The 16,114-nt window shown below is 45.3% G+C and overlaps 1 pseudogene; it reads right to left on the reverse strand.

Moving 5' to 3' along the window:
- LOC125537891 overlaps nt 1-16,114 on the reverse strand; it is a 43,660-nt pseudogene that overhangs the window by 19,135 nt on the left and 8,411 nt on the right.

Below are 16,114 nucleotides of genomic sequence, written 5' to 3' on the forward strand. Positions count from 1 at the left end.
ACAACAACTTATATCTCATCACGTCTTGACCATGTCACATCACAACATGCCCTGCAAAAACAAGTTAGACATCCTCTATTTTGTTGATGCAAGTTTTACGTGGCTGCTACGGGCTGAGCAAGAACCGTTCTTACCTACACATCAAAACCACAACGATAGTTTGTCAAATCGGTGATGTTTTAAACTTCGCAAAGACCGGGCGTAGCCACACTCGGTTCAACTAAAGTTGGAGAAACTGACACCCGCTAGTCACCTGTGTGCATAGCACGGCGGTAAAACCAGTTTCGCGTAAGCGTACGCGTAATGTCGGCCCGGGCCGCTTCATCCAACAATACCGCTGAACCAAAGTGTGACATGCTGGTAAGCAGTATGACTTATATCGCCCACAACTCACTTGTGTTCTACTCGTGCATATTACATCAACGCATAAAACCAGGCTCGGATGCCACTGTTGGGTAACGTAGTAATTTCAAAAAAATTCCTACGCACACGCAAGATCATGGTGATGCATAGCAACGAGAGGGGAGAGTGTTTTCCACCTACCCTCGTAGACCGAAAGCGGAAGCGTTAGCACAACGCGGTTGATATAGTCATACGTCTTCACGGCCCGACCGATCAAGCACCGAAACTACGACACCTCCGAGTTGTAGCACATGTTTAGCTCGATGACGATCCCCGGACTCCGATCCAGCAGAATGTCGGGGAAGAGTTCCGTCAGCACGACGGCGTGGTGACGATCTTGATGTTCTACTATCGCAGGGCTTCGCCTAAGCACCACTACAATATTATCAAGGACTATGGTGGAGGGGGGCACCGCACACGGCTAAGAGATCAATGATCAACTGTTGTGTCTAGAGGTGCCCCCTGCCCCTGTATATAAAGGAGCAAGGGGAGAGGTGGCCGGCCTAGGAGGAGGGCGCGCCAAGGGGGGAGTCCTACTCCCACTGGGAGTAGGACTCCTGCTTCCCTTGTTGGAGTAGGAGAGAAGGAAAGAGGGGGAGAGGAACAAGGAAAAGTGGGCTGCACCCCTTGTCCAATTCGGACCAGAGGGGGGGCGCGCGCCTCCTTCCTTTTGGCCTCTCTCCTCTATTCCCGTATGGCCCAATAAGGCCCATATACTCCCCGGCGAATTCCCGTAACTCTCCGGTACTCCGAAAAATACGCGAATCACTCGGAACCTTTCCGATGTCCGAATATAGTCGTCCAATATATTGATCTTTACGTCTCGACCATTTCAAGACTCCTCGTCATGTCCCCGATCTCATCCGGGACTCCAAACTCCTTCGGTACATCAAAACTCATAAACTCATAATATAACTGTCATCAAAACCTTAAGCGTGCGGACCCTACGGGTTCGAGAACAATGTAGACATGACCGAGACACGTCTCCTGTCAATAACCAATAGCGGAACCTGGATGCTCATATTGGCTCCCACATATTCTACGAAGATCTTTATCGGTCAGACCGCATAACAACATACGTTGTTCCCTTTGTCATCGGTATGTTACTTGCCCGAGATTTGATCGTCGGTATCTCAATACCTAGTTCAATCTCGTTACCGACAAGTCTCTTTACTCGTTCCGTAATACATCATCCCGCAACTAACTCATTAGTTGCAATGCTTGCAAGGCTTATAGTGATGTGCATTACTAAGTGGGCCCAGAGATACCTCTCCGACAATTGGAGTGACAAATCCTAATCTCGAAATACGCCAACCCAACAAGTACCTTCGGAGACACCTGTAGAGCACCTTTATAATCACCCAGTTACGTTGTGACGTTTGGTGGCACACAAAGTGTTCCTCCGGTAAACGGGAGTTGCATAATCTCATAGTCATAGGAACATGTATAAGTCATGAAGAAAGCAATAGCAACAAACTGAACGATCAAGTGCTAAGCTAACGGAATGGGTCATGTCAATCACATCATTCTCCTAATGATGTGACCCCGTTAATCAAATGACAACTCATGTCTATGGTTAGGAAACATAACCATCTTTGATTAACGAGCTAGTCAAGTAGAGGCATACTAGTGACACTCTGTTTGTCTATGTATTCACACATGTATTATGTTTCCAGTTAATACAATTCTAGCATGAATAATAAGCATTTATCATGATATAAGGAAATAAATAATAACTTTATCATTGCCTCTAGGGCATACTTCCTTCATAGACCCGTGACATCACCGAAGCCCTTCAAAATGGTGGAGAGGTTGTCAATGTCACTCTTGATAGGGGCCATAAAAATGGTCGCGTCATCCGCATATAAGGAGGTTCTCATCATAGCACCTCGTCCCCGAATCTTATGAAGGAGGCCCTTCCTCGTTGCCAAGTCAAGCATTTGGTGAAGAGGATCAATTGCGAGGACGAATAGCAATGGCGAGATCGAGTCCCCTTGCCGAAAACCGCAACCATGTTTGATGGGAGGTCCGGGCAGACCATTGAGCAGGAAACGTGAGGAAGAGGTGCAAAGTACAACAGCAATCCAATCACGGAATTTGCAAGGGAAGCCCTTTCTGTTGGAAATATGCCCTAGAGGCAATAATAAATTGGTTATTATTATATTATATCTCATTGTTCATGATAATTGTTTATTATCCATGCTAGAATTGTATTGATAGGAAACTCAGATACATGTGTGGATACATAGACAACAACATGTCCCTAGTAAGCCTCTAGTTGACTAGCTCGTTGATCAATAGATGGTTACGGTTTCCTGACCATGGACATTGGATGTCGTTGATAACGGGATCACATCATTAGGAGAATGATGTGATGGACAAGACCCAATCCTAAGCCTAGCACAAAGATCGTGTAGTTCGTATGCTAAAGCTTTTCTAATGTCAAGTATCATTTCCTTAGACCATGAGATTGTGCAACTCCCGGATACCGTAGGAGTGCTTTGGGTGTGCCAAACATCACAACGTAACTGGGTGGCTATAAAGGTACACTACAGGTATCTCTGAAAGTATTTGTTGGGTTGGCACGAATCGAGACTGAGATTTGTCACTCCGTGTAACGGAGAGGTATCTCTGGGCCCACTCGGTAGGACATCATCATAATGTGCACAATGTGACCAAGGAGTTGATCACGGGATGATGTGTTACGGAACGAGTAAAGAGACTTGCCGGTAACGAGATTGAACAAGGTATCGGGATACCGACGATCGAATCTCGGGCAAGTATCGTACCGCTAGACAAAGGGAATTGTATACGGGATTGATTGAATCCTTGACATCGTGGTTCATCTGATGAGATCATCGTGGAACATGTGGGAGCCAACATGGGTATCCAGATCCCGCTGTTGGTTATTAGCCGGAGAGTTGTCTCGGTCATGTCTGCATGGTTCCCGAACCCGTAGGGTCTACACACTTAAGGTTCGATGACGCTAGGGTTATAGGGAATAGATATACGTGGTTACCGAATGTCGTTCGGAGTCCCGGATGAGATCCCGGACGTCACGAGGAGTTCCGGAATGGTCCGGAGGTAAAGATTTATATATGGGAAGTCCTATTTTGGTCAGCGGAAAGGTTTCGGGTGCTATCGGTAACGTACCGGGACCACCGGGAGGGTCCCGGGGGTCCACCAGGTGGGGCTACCTGCCCCAGAGGGCTGCGTGGGCCAAGTGTGAGAGGGGACCAGCCCCAGGTGGGCTGGTGCGCCCCCCCACCAGGGCCCAAGGCAAAGAGAGAAGGAAAAAAGGGGAAACCCTAGGCTCAGATGGGCCTAAGGCCCACCTAGTGGTGCGCCCCCCCTCTCTCCCCCCTTGGCCGCCCCCCTAGATGGGATCTAGGGCTGGACGCCACCCCTAGGGGTGGAAACCTAGGTGGGGGCGCAGCTCCTCCCCTCCCCCCTATATATACTTGAGGTATGGGGCTGCCCAACACGCGTGATTTGCTCTCCCTGTTGGCGCAGCCCTACCTCTCTCCCTCCTCGTCTCTCGTAGTGCTTGGCGAAGCCCTGCTGGAGTCTCGCGCTCCTCCACCATCACCACGCCGTCGTGCTGCTGCTGGATGGAGTCTTCCCCAACCTCTCCTTCTCCCCTTGCTAGATCAAGGCGTAGGAGACGTCACCGGGCTGTACGTGTGTTGAACACGGAGGTGCCGTCCGTTCGACACTAGGATCATCGGTGATTTGGATCACGACGAGTACGAATCCATCAACCCCGTTCACTTGAACGCTTCCGCTTAGCGATCTACAAGGGTATGTAGATGCACTCTCCTTCCCCTCGTTGCTAGATTACTCCATAGATTGATCTTGGTGATGCGTAGAAAATTTTGAATTTCTGCTACGTTCCCCAACAGTGGCATCATGAGCTAGGTCTATGCATAGTTTCTATGCACGAGTAGAACACAAGTTGTTGTGGGCGTCGATTTTGTCAATTTGCTTGCCGTTACTAGTCTTATCTTGATTCGTCGGCATCGTGGGATGAAGCGGCCCGGACCGACCTTACACGTACTCTTACGTGAGACTGGTTCCACCGACTGACATGCACTAGTTGCATAAGGTGGCTAGCGGGTGTCTATCTCTCCCACTTTAGTCGGATCGGATTCGATGAAAATGGTCCTTATGAAGGGTAAATAGAAATTGGCATATCACGTTGTGGTTTTCGCGTAGGTAAGAAACGTTCTTGCTAGAAATCTATAGCAGCCACGTAAAAACTTGCAACAACAATTAGAGGACGTCTAACTTGTTTTTGCAGCATATGCCTTGTGATGTGATATGGCCAAAAGGATGTGATGAATGATATATGTGATGTATGAGATTGATCATGTTCTTGTAATAGGAATCATGACTTGCATGTCGATGAGTATGACAACCGGCAGGAGCCATAAGAGTTGTCTTTATTTATTTATGACCTGCATGTTAACATAAACGTCATGTAATTACTTTACTTTATTGCTAAAGCGTTAGCCATAGTAGTAGAAGTAATAGATGACGAGACAACTTCAAGAAGACATGATGATGGAGATCATGATGATGGAAATCATGGTGTCATGCCGGTGACAACGATGATCATGGAGCCCCGAAGATGGAGATCGAGAGGAGCAAAATGATATTGGCCATATCATGTCACTATTTGATTGCATGTGATGTTTATCATGTTTTACATCTTATTTGGTTAGAACGACGGTAGCTTAAATAAGATGATCCCTCACTAAAATTTCAAGAAAGCTGTTCCTCCTAACTGTGCACCATTGCGAAGGTTCGTTGTTTCGAAGCACCACGTGATGATCGGGTGTGATAGATTCTAACGTTCGAATACAACGGGTGTAAGCCAGATTTACACAGCAAAAACACTTAGGTTGACTTGACGAGCCTAGCATGTACAGACATGGCCTCGGAACACGGAAGACCGAAAGGTCGAGCATGAGTCGTATAGAAGATACGATCAACATGAAGATGTTCACCGATGTTGACTAGTCCGTCTCACGTGATGATCGGACACGGCCTAGTTGACTCGGATCATGTTTCACTTAGATGACTAGAGGGATGTCTATCTGAGTGGGAGTTCATTAAATGAACTCAATTATCATGAACATAGTCTAAATTGTCTTTGCAAATATGTTGTAGATAAATAGCTCACGTTGTAGCTCCCTGTTTCAATACGTTCCTAGAGAAAGACCAAGTTGAAAGATATTGTAAGCACTGATGCGGACTAGGTCCGTAGTCCGAGGAGTGTCCTCACTGCTACACAGAAGGCTTACGTCTTTGATGCACCGCTCGATGTGCAAACCCCTACAACATCGTCTGTGGATGTTGTGAACACCTGATAGACACATCCTGATGACTACTTGATAGTTTAGTGCACCATACTTTACGGCTTAGAATCGGGATTCCAATGACGTTTTGAATGCCATAGAACATATGAGATGTTCCAAGAGATGAAATTGGGATTTCAGGCTCATGCCCGTGTTGAGAGGTGTGAGACCTCTGACAAGTTCTTTTGCCAACAAGATGGAGGAGAATAGCTCAGCTAGTGAGCATGTGCTCAGAATGTCTAGGTGCTACAATCACTTAAATCAAGTGGGAGTTAAACTTCCAGATAAGATAGTGATTGATAGAGTTCTCTAGCCACTACCACTAAGCTACTAGATCTTCGTGATGAACTATGACATGCAAGGGATGGAGTTGATCCCGGAGCTGTTCGCGGTGCTTAAGACCGCAAAAGGTAGAAATCAAGAAGGAGCATCAAGTGTTGATGGTTTAATAAGACCACTGGTTTCAAGAAGGGCAAGGGCTAGAAGGGAAACTTCATGGATGGCAAACCAGTTGCCGCTCCAGTGAAGGAACCCAAGGTTGAACCCAAACCCGAGACTGAGTGCTTCTATTGTAAGGGGAACGGTCACTGGTAGCGGAATTACCCCAAATGCATGGTAGATAAGAAGGCTGGCAACTTCAACAAAGTATATACGTGTTATTAATGTGTACCTCACTAGTACTCCTAGTAGCACCTGGGTATTGGATACCAGTTCAGTTACTATTATTGGTGACTTGAAGCAAAAGCTACGGACTAAACGGAGACTAGCTAAGGGCGAGGTGACGATGTGTATTGGAAGTGTTTCCAAAGTTGATGAGATCACCATCGCACGCTCCATCTGCCTTCGGGATTAGTATTGAACCTAGATAAATGTTATCAGGTGTCTACGTTGAGCATGAATATGATTAGATCATGTTCATTGCAATACGGTCATTCATTTAAGTTAGAGAATAATGGTTATTCTGTTTACATGAATGATACCTTTCATGGTCATGCACCCTATGTGAATGGTTCATTGAATCTCGGTCGTGGTAATACACATGTTCACGCAAAAGGTGTAGAGTTAATAATGATAGTACCACTTTCTCGTGACACTGCCGCTTAGGTCATATTGGCGTAAGATGCATGAAGAAACTCCATGTCAATGGATGTTTGGAGTCACTTGATTTTGAATCACTTGACACATGCGAGCCATGCCTCATGGGCAGGATGACTAAGACCCCGTTTTCAGGTACAATGAAACAGGCAAGTGACTTGTTGGAAATCATGCATGCTGATGCGTGTGATCCAATGAGAATTGAAGCGTGCGGTGGATATCACTATTTTCTCATCTTCACTGACAATTTGGGTAGATATAGGTATATCTACCTAATGAAGCACAAGTCTGAAACATTTGAAAAGTTCAAGCGATTTCAGAGTGAAGTTAAGAATCATCATAACAAAGAAGATCATGTTCCTACGATCTGATCAAAAGGGGATTTTCTGAGTTTGGCAATCACTTAAGACATTGTGGAATTGTTTCACAGTTGAAGCCACCTGGAACACCACAAGGTAATGGTGTTTCCGGACGTCGTAATCGAACTCTATGAGATATGGTGCGATCTATGATGTCTCTTACCAATCTACCGCTATTATTTTGAGGTTATGCATTAGAGACAGCTGCATTCACTTTAGATAGGACACCATATAAGTCCGTTGAGACGACGTCGTATGAACATTGGTTTGGCAAGAAACCAAAGTTGTCGTTTCTTAATGTTTGGGGCTGCGATGCTTAAGGCTTCAGCCGGAGAAGCTCGAACCCAAAGCGGACAAACACATCTTCATAGGATACCCAAAGGTGACAGTTGGGTATACCTTCTATCTCAGATCCGAGGGCAAATTGTTTGTCGCTAAGAACGGGTCCTTTCTCGAGAAAGAGTTTCTCTCGAAAGAATTGAGTGGGAGGAAGATAGAACTTGATGAGGTTTTTGAACCTTTATTTCAACCAGAGAGTGATGCAACACACAAAGATGTTTTCTGTGGAGCCTACATCTGTTGAATAGGAAGTTAATTATAGTGATCATGAAGCTTCGGATCAAGTTGCTATCGAACCCCGTAGGTCGACAAGGATATGTACTACTCCTAAGTGGTACGGTAATCCTATCTTGGATATCATGTTGTTAGACAACAATGAACCTACGATCTATGGAGAAGCGATGGTGGGCCCATATTCCGACAAATGGTTAGAAGCCATGAAATCCGAGATAGGATCCATATATCAGAACAAAGTATGGACTTTGGTGGACTTGCCCGATGATCGGAAAGCCATTGAGATAAATGGGTCTTTAAGAAGAAGACGGACGTGGGCGGTAATGTTACCGTCTATGAAGCTCGACTTGTGGGAAAGAGTCTTTTCACAAGTTCAAGGAGTTGACTACGATGAGAATTTCTCACCCATAGCGATGCTTAAGTCCGTCGGAATCATGTTAGCATTAGCTGTATTTTTCGATTATGAAATCTTACAGATGGATGTCAAAACAAGTTTTCTTACTAGTTTTCGTAAGAAAAGTTGTATGTGATACAATAAAAGGTTTTGACGATCCTAAGAATGCTAAAAGGTATGCTAGCTCCAGCAATCCTTCTATGGACTAGAGCAGGCATCTCGAAATCGGAATATATGTTTTGATGGAGTGATCAAAGCTTTTAGGTTTATACAATGTTTTCTAGAAACTTGTATTTACAAGAAAGTGAGTGGGAGCACTACAATATTTCTGATAAGTATATGTGGATGACATATTGTTGATCTGAAATAATGTAGAATTTATGGAAAGCATAAACGGTTGTTTGAAGAGTGATTTTCAAAGGAAGACCTGGATAAAGCTGCTTACATATTGGGCATCAAGATCTATAGAAATAGATCAAGACGCCTGATGATACTTTCAAAGAACGCACACCTTGACATGTTTTTGAAAGAGTTCAAAATAGATCAGTCAAAGAAGGGGTTCTCACCTGAGTTGTAAGGTGTGAAGTTGAGTAAGACTCAAAGATTGACCACGGCAGAAGAAAGAGGAAGGACGAAGGTCGTCCCCTATGCTCTTGTCATAGGCTCTATACGGTATGCCATGCTGAGTACCACACCTGATGTGTGCCTTGCCACATGTCTGGCAAGAGGGTACAAAGGTGATCTAGGAGTAGATCACCAGATAGCGGTCAAAATTATCCATAGAGGAATAAGGAAATGTTTCTCGGTTATGGAGGTGATAAAGAGTTCGACGTAAAGAGTTACGTCGATGCAAGCTTAACACCTATCCGGATAGCTCTGAGTAGAGATACCGGATACGTATAATGGAGCAACAATTTGGAATAGCTCCAAGTGAACGTGGTAGCAGCATCTACGATATGACATAAAGTTTTGCGAAATACATAGGGATCTGAATATGGCAAGACCCGTTGACTACAACCTCTCTCAAAAGCATAACATGATCAAACCCAGAACTCTTTGAGTGTTTATCACATAGTGATGTGAACTAGATCATTGAGTCTAGTAGACTCTTGGATGTTGGTCACATGGCGATGTGACCTGTGAGTGTTAATCACATGGCGATGTGAACCAGATTATTGACTCTAGTGCAAGTGGGAGACTATTGGAAATATGCCCTAGAGGCAATAATAAATTGGTTATTATTATATTATATTTCATTGTTCATGATAATCGTTTATTATCCATGCTAGAATTGTATTGATAGGAAACTCAGATACATGTGTGGATACATAGACAACAACATGTCCCTAGTAAGCCTCTAGTTGACTAGCTCGTTGATCAATAGATGGTTACGGTTTCCTGACCATGGACATTGGATGTCGTTGATAACGGGATCACATCATTAGGAGAATGATGTGATGGACAAGACCCAATCCTAAGCCTAGCACAAAGATCGTGTAGTTCGTATGCTAAAGCTTTTCTAATGTCAAGTATCATTTCCTTAGACCACGAGATTGTGCAACTCCCGGATACCATAGGAGTGCTTTGGGTGTGCCAAACGTCACAACGTAACTGGGTGGCTATAAAGGTACACTACACGTATCTCCGAAAGTATCTGTTGGGTTGGCACGAATTGAGACTGGGATTTGTCACTCCGTGTAACGGAGAGGTATCTCTGGGCCCACTCGGTAGGACATCATCATAATGTGCACAATGTGACCAAGGAGTTGATCACGGGATGATGTGTTACAAAACAAGTAAAGAGACTTGCCGGTAACGAGATTGAACAAGGTATCGGGATACCGACGATCGAATCTCGGGCAAGTATCGTACCGCTAGACAAAGGGAATAGTATACGGGATTGATTGAATCCTTGACATCATGGTTCATCCGATGAGATCATCGTAACATGTGGGAGCCAACATGGGTATCCAGATCCCGCTGTTGGTTATTGGCCGGAGAGTTGTCTCGGTCATGTCTGCATGGTTCCCGAACCCGTAGGGTCTACACACTTAAGGTTCGATGACGCTAGGGTTATAGGGAATAGATATACGTGGTTACCGAATGTTGTTCGGAGTCCCGGATGAGATCCCGAACGTCACGAGGAGTTCTGGAATGGTCCGGAGGTAAAGATTTATATATGGGAAGTCCTGTTTTGGTCACCGGAAAGGTTTCGGGTGCTATCGGTAACGTACCGGGACCACCGGGAGGGTCCCGGGGGTCCACCAGGTGGGGCTACCTGCCCCAGAGGGCTGCGTGAGCCAAGTGTGAGAGGGGACCAGCCCCAGGTGGGCTGGTGCGCCCCCCCACCAGGGCCCAAGGCAAAGAGAGAAGGAAAAAAAGGGGAAACCCTAGGCTCAGATGGGCCTAAGGCCCACCTAGTGGTGCGCCCCCCTCTCTCCCCCCTTGGCTGCCCCCCTAGATGGGATCTAGGGCTGGCCGCCACCCCTAGGGGTGGAAACCTAGGTGGGGGCGCAGCCCCTCCCCTCCCCCTATATATACTTGAGGTATGGGGCTACCCAACACGCGTGATTTGCTCTCCCTGTTGGCACAGCCCTACCTCTCTCCCTCCTCGTCTCTCGTAGTGCTTGGCGAAGCCCTGCTGGAGTCCCGCGCTCCTCCACCACCACCACGCCGTCGTGCTGCTGCTGGATGGAGTCTTCCCCAACCTCTCCTTCTCCCCTTGCTGGATCAAGGCGTAGGAGACGTCACCGGGCTGTACGTGTGTTGAACACGGAGGTGCCGTCCGTTCGGCACTAGGATCATCGGTGATTTGGATCACGACGAGTACGACTCCATCAACCCCACTCACTTGAACGCTTTCGCTTTGCGATCTACAAGGGTATGTAGATGCACTCTCCTTCCCCTCGTTGCTAGATTACTCCATAGATTGATCTTGGTGATGCGTAGAAAATTTTGAATTTCTGCTACGTTCCCCAACACTTTTGTTGCAAGAGGTCGAGGATGAATTCCCATCTGACAGAGTCGAAGGCTTTTCTTATGTCCAGCTTGAAAAGAAGGGCGAGGGTCTTGCGTTTGGGAAGGCGTCGAGAAAAGTTCCGCACATACATGAAGTTGTCCTAAATGCTTCTCTTTTTAATGAAGGCACTTTGGGTGTTGGAGACGAGGGCATCCATATGAGGGGCGAGCCTCAAAGAGAGCACCTTAGTAAGGATTTTGGCGATGGCATGAATGAGGCTTATGGGCCTATAGTCAGAGATGCCCTCTGCACCATCCTTTTTGGGCAAGAGCACAATGTTGTCGGAGTTCAACCATTGAAGATTGGATGTGTGGAGGGAGTCAAAACGATGGATGACTCTCATGACATCGTTTTTGACAACGTCCCAATATTTCTTGAAAAAGATGCCCGTGAAGCCGTCCGGGCCGGTGCCTTGTCACTTGGCATCACCTTAATGGCCTCCCAAAGCTCCTCTTCGGTAATAGTGTCATCTAGGGTGTGCAGATCGACCGGCTGCACGTTGAGCTCCGCCCAATTGAAGTCAAGATTGCTCGTGTCTCCCTTCCCCATGACCACAAAGAAGTGGTCATGGATGATCTTTTCTTTTTCGCCATGGTCAGTAACCCATCCATTCGCGAGTTTGATTCGCTGAATATGGTTCTTCCTTCTCCGTCCATTTATACGATGATGGAAGAACTTTGTGTTTGCATCACCCTCTTTAAGGTTGGCAATCCAAGCGCATTGGCTCTTTCTGGCCCTCTGGAGCACAGCCAAGCTGATCACCCTATGTTTTAGCCTGGCACGGAGGTCGAGCTCCTCCGACGATAGGAGGCGCGCCTCCTACGCAATGTCTAGCCTCAGGATCACGAGAAGGGCCGCAATATTGGCTGCTGACAAAAGGCTTCTACTCCATGCCGTAAGACGAAGCGCGGTCTTCTTGAGCTTGTGATGCAGAATGAGATAAGGCTCCGTGTGTGGCACGCCTTCAGTCAATGCCTTTTGGACGACTTCGTGGAAGCCCGAAAGGGAGGTCCAGAAATTCTCAAACTTGAAAGACCGTGGCCTTTTGGGCCCTTTGTCGTCAGCAAGCAAAAGGGGTCAATGGTCGGAGAGGGATGAGGACAAGGAGTGCAACACATGGGTGTTGAAGGTGGTGTCCCACTCAGCGTTGCAGAAGAATGAGTCAAGCTTGCATAGGGTGGGATTTGTCCTCTCATTGCTCCAGGTGAAACGCCTATTCTAGAGATGGATCTCCTTGAGCTCGCAAGATTGCAAAGCGGCGTGAAAGCGGTTGATTCTGCTGCGGTTAACATTGCGCTTGTTTTTTCCCCTGGCATGATAAATTTGGTTGAAGTCACCAGTGGCGAGCCATCCCACGCCCAAGGGTGGCTTCTGGCTAAGCAGCGCGCAAATAAGGCATCTTTGGAGGCGTTGTCAGTGGGGCCGTAGACAGACGTGATTTTGAAGGAGGAGTCAGGAGCACGAATCTGCACCATGGCAGAGAGACAAAAGGTCGAGGTGGCGATGTCGGTAATCTCAAGAAGACTGTCATCCAATAGCAGAAGAATTCCACCTCTGGTTCCGGAGGCCGGGCGTTGCGCGAAACCCTGAAACCTATTTCCGCCAAGAGAAGCAGCAATGAAACTGTCAACGTTGTGATGACCCACAAGTATAGGGGATCTATCGTAGTCCTTTCAATAAGTAAGAGTGTCGAACCCAACGAGGAGCAGAAGGAAATGATAAGCGGTTTTCAGCAAGGTATTCTCTGCAAGTACTGAAATAAGTGGCAACAGATAGTTTTGTGATAAGATAAATTGTAACGAGCAACAAGTAGCAAAAGTAAATAAAGTGCAGCAAGGTGGCCCAATCCTTTTTGTAGCAAAGGACAAGCCAGAACAAACTCTTATATAAGGAAAAGCACTCCCGAGGACACATGGGAATATCGTCAAGCTAGTTTTCATCACGTTCATATGATTCACGTTCGATACTTTGATAATTTGATATGTGGGTGGACCGGTGCTTGAGTGCTGTTCTTACTTGAACAAGCATCCCACTTATGATTAACCTCTATTGCAAGCATCCGCAACTACAACAAAAGTATTAAGGTAAACCTAACCACATCATGAAACATATGGATCCAAATCAGCCCCTTACGAAGCAACGCATAAACTAGGGTTTAAGCTTCTGTCACTCTAGCAACCCATCATCTACTTATTACTTCCCAATGCCTTCCTCTAGGCCCAAATAATGGTGAAGTGTTATGTAGTCGACGTTCACATAACACCACTAGAGGCTAGACAACATACATCTTATCAAAATATCAAACGAATACCAAATTCACATGAGTGCTAATAGCAAGACTTCTCCCTTGTCCTCAGGAACAAACGTAATTACTCACAAAGCATGTTCATGTTCATAATCAGAGGGGTAATAATATGCATATAGGATCTGAACATATGATCTTTCACCAAATAAACCAACTAGCATCAACTACAAGGAGTAATCAACACTACTAGCACCAACCCCGGACCTTGAGACAAGAATTGGATACAAGAGATGAACTAGGGTTTGGAGATGAGATGGTGTTGGTGAAGATGTTGATGGATAATGCCCTCTCCCGATGAGAGGAGCATTGGTGATGACGATGGTGATGATTTCCCCCTCCTGGAGGGAAGTATCCCCGGCAGAACAGCTCTGCTGGAGCTCTAGATTGGTTCCGCCAAGGTTCCGCCTCGTGGCAGCGGAGTCTCGTCCCGAAAAGTTCCTTCTTATTTTTTTCTCATCGAAAGACTTCCTATAGGAGAAGATGGACGTCGGAGAGCCACCAGGGGGCCCACGAGGTAGGGGGCGCGCCCTAGGGGGGGGGGGCGCCCCCACCCTCGTGAGCAGGGTGTGGGCCCCCTGGCCTTCATCTTTCGCAAGGAGTTTTCTTTATTTATTTTAATATGTTCCGTGGAGTTTCAAGACTTTTGGAGTTGCGCAGAATAGGTCTCTAATATTTTCTCCTTTTCCAGCCCAGAATTCCAGCTGCCGACATTCTCCCTCCTTATGTAAACCTTGTAAAATAAGAGAGAATAGCCATAAGTATTGTGACATAAAGTGAAATAACAGTCCATAATGCAATAAATATCGATATAAAAGCATGATGCAAAATGGACGTATCAACTCCCCCAAGCTTAGACCTCGCTTGTCCTCAAGCGAAAAGCCGATAACAATAAATATTTCCTCATGTTTAGAGGTAGAGGCGTTTATAAAAAAAATACGGACATGAAGGCATCATGATTATTCTCATAACAGCAACATATATAGATTTTGTCATATGATTACTTATGTTCAAGTGATGATCTATTCACAATGCAAGAGTATAAATCATAAACCTTATTGGGCTCCGACAAACTATAATCTCAGTCATTGAAGCAATTACAATTTATCATAACATCAGAAAGAGTCTATGTCCGAGCTAAAAAGCAAGTCCACATACTCAACTATCATTTAGTCCTCCATGATTGCTAACACTCACGCAATACTTGTGGTTACAGAGTTTTAATCGGACAAAAAGAAAGATAGGGGCTTATAGTTTTGCCCCACAACCTTTTAACTCAAGGGTAATGTCAACAATAATGGTTCATGCTCCCCTACATCCAATTAGATATATATATATATATCATGTTCTTTCCAACATGCTGAGCTTGCCAAAGGATAAAATGAAAAATAAAAGGTGAAGATCACCGTGACTCTTGCATAAGGTAGAAGATAATAATAAAGGATAGGCCCTTCGCAGAGGGAAGCAGAGGTTGCCATGCGCTTTTATGGTTGGATGCATAAAATCTCAATGCGAAAGAACGTCACTTTATATTGCCCCTTGTGATATGAACCTTTATTATGCAGTCCGTCGCTTTTATTACTTCCACATCACAAGATCGTATAAAGCTTATTTCTCCCACACCAATCAATCATACATATTTAGAGCAATTTTTATTGCTTTGCATCGATGACAACTTACTTGAAGGATCTTACTCAATCCATAGGTAGATATGGTGGACTCTCATGGCAAAACTGGTTTAAGGGTATTTGGAAGCACAAGTAGTATTTCTACTTGGTGCTGAGAATTTGGCTAGTATGAGGGGGAAAGGCAAGCTCAACAAGTTAGAGGATCCATGACAACATACTTTATCTCAGATATAAGAAAGACATAACTCATTACGTTGTCTTCCTTGTCCAACATCAACCCTTTAGCATGTCATATTTTAATGAGTGCTCCCAATCATAAAAGATGTCAATGATAATATATGTATATGTGAAAGCCTTTCTTTCCTTATTACTTCCTATTAATTGCAACAATGACCAAAGCTATGTCTGCCAACTCCCAACAACTTTTAATCATCATACTCTTTCTATGTGAAGTCATTACTCTCAATAAGATCAATATGAACTTTTTGTTTCTTTTTATTCTTTTTCTCTTTTCTTTTATTCACCCAAGATCATGGCAAAATAATCAAGCCCTTGACTCAACACTAATATTTATTATATATAACTCACGGACTCGATTACATAGAGAGATCAAAAAGCAAAACTCAAAACTAGATCATGCCATAAACTTTATTCTACTAGATCAAGATACTACTAATAGGATCGAACTAAGAAAAACGATAAAGATACCGGGGCACCTCCCCCAAGCTTGGCAGTTGCCAAGGGGAGTGCCCATACCCATGTGATTATATCTCCTTCTTTGTTGTCGGTGTAATATTCTTGGCGATGATTCCCCTCAGGATGCGGTTCTCCTCCTCGAGCTTATTGACTTGCTGTTTGAGGTCCATTATTTCCTTACAAAGCTTTCCTGTGACAGCTAAAGCTCCTTGCACCCAAGGGTGTTGCATAGCTGCGGGAGAACAAGTGACACTCCTCTTCATATTTTCATAAGAAAGAAATCTAA

The sequence above is a fragment of the Triticum urartu genome, chromosome 2 (genome assembly GCF_003073215.2).
Source record: "Triticum urartu cultivar G1812 chromosome 2, Tu2.1, whole genome shotgun sequence".
Classification (NCBI taxonomy): domain Eukaryota; kingdom Viridiplantae; phylum Streptophyta; class Magnoliopsida; order Poales; family Poaceae; genus Triticum; species Triticum urartu.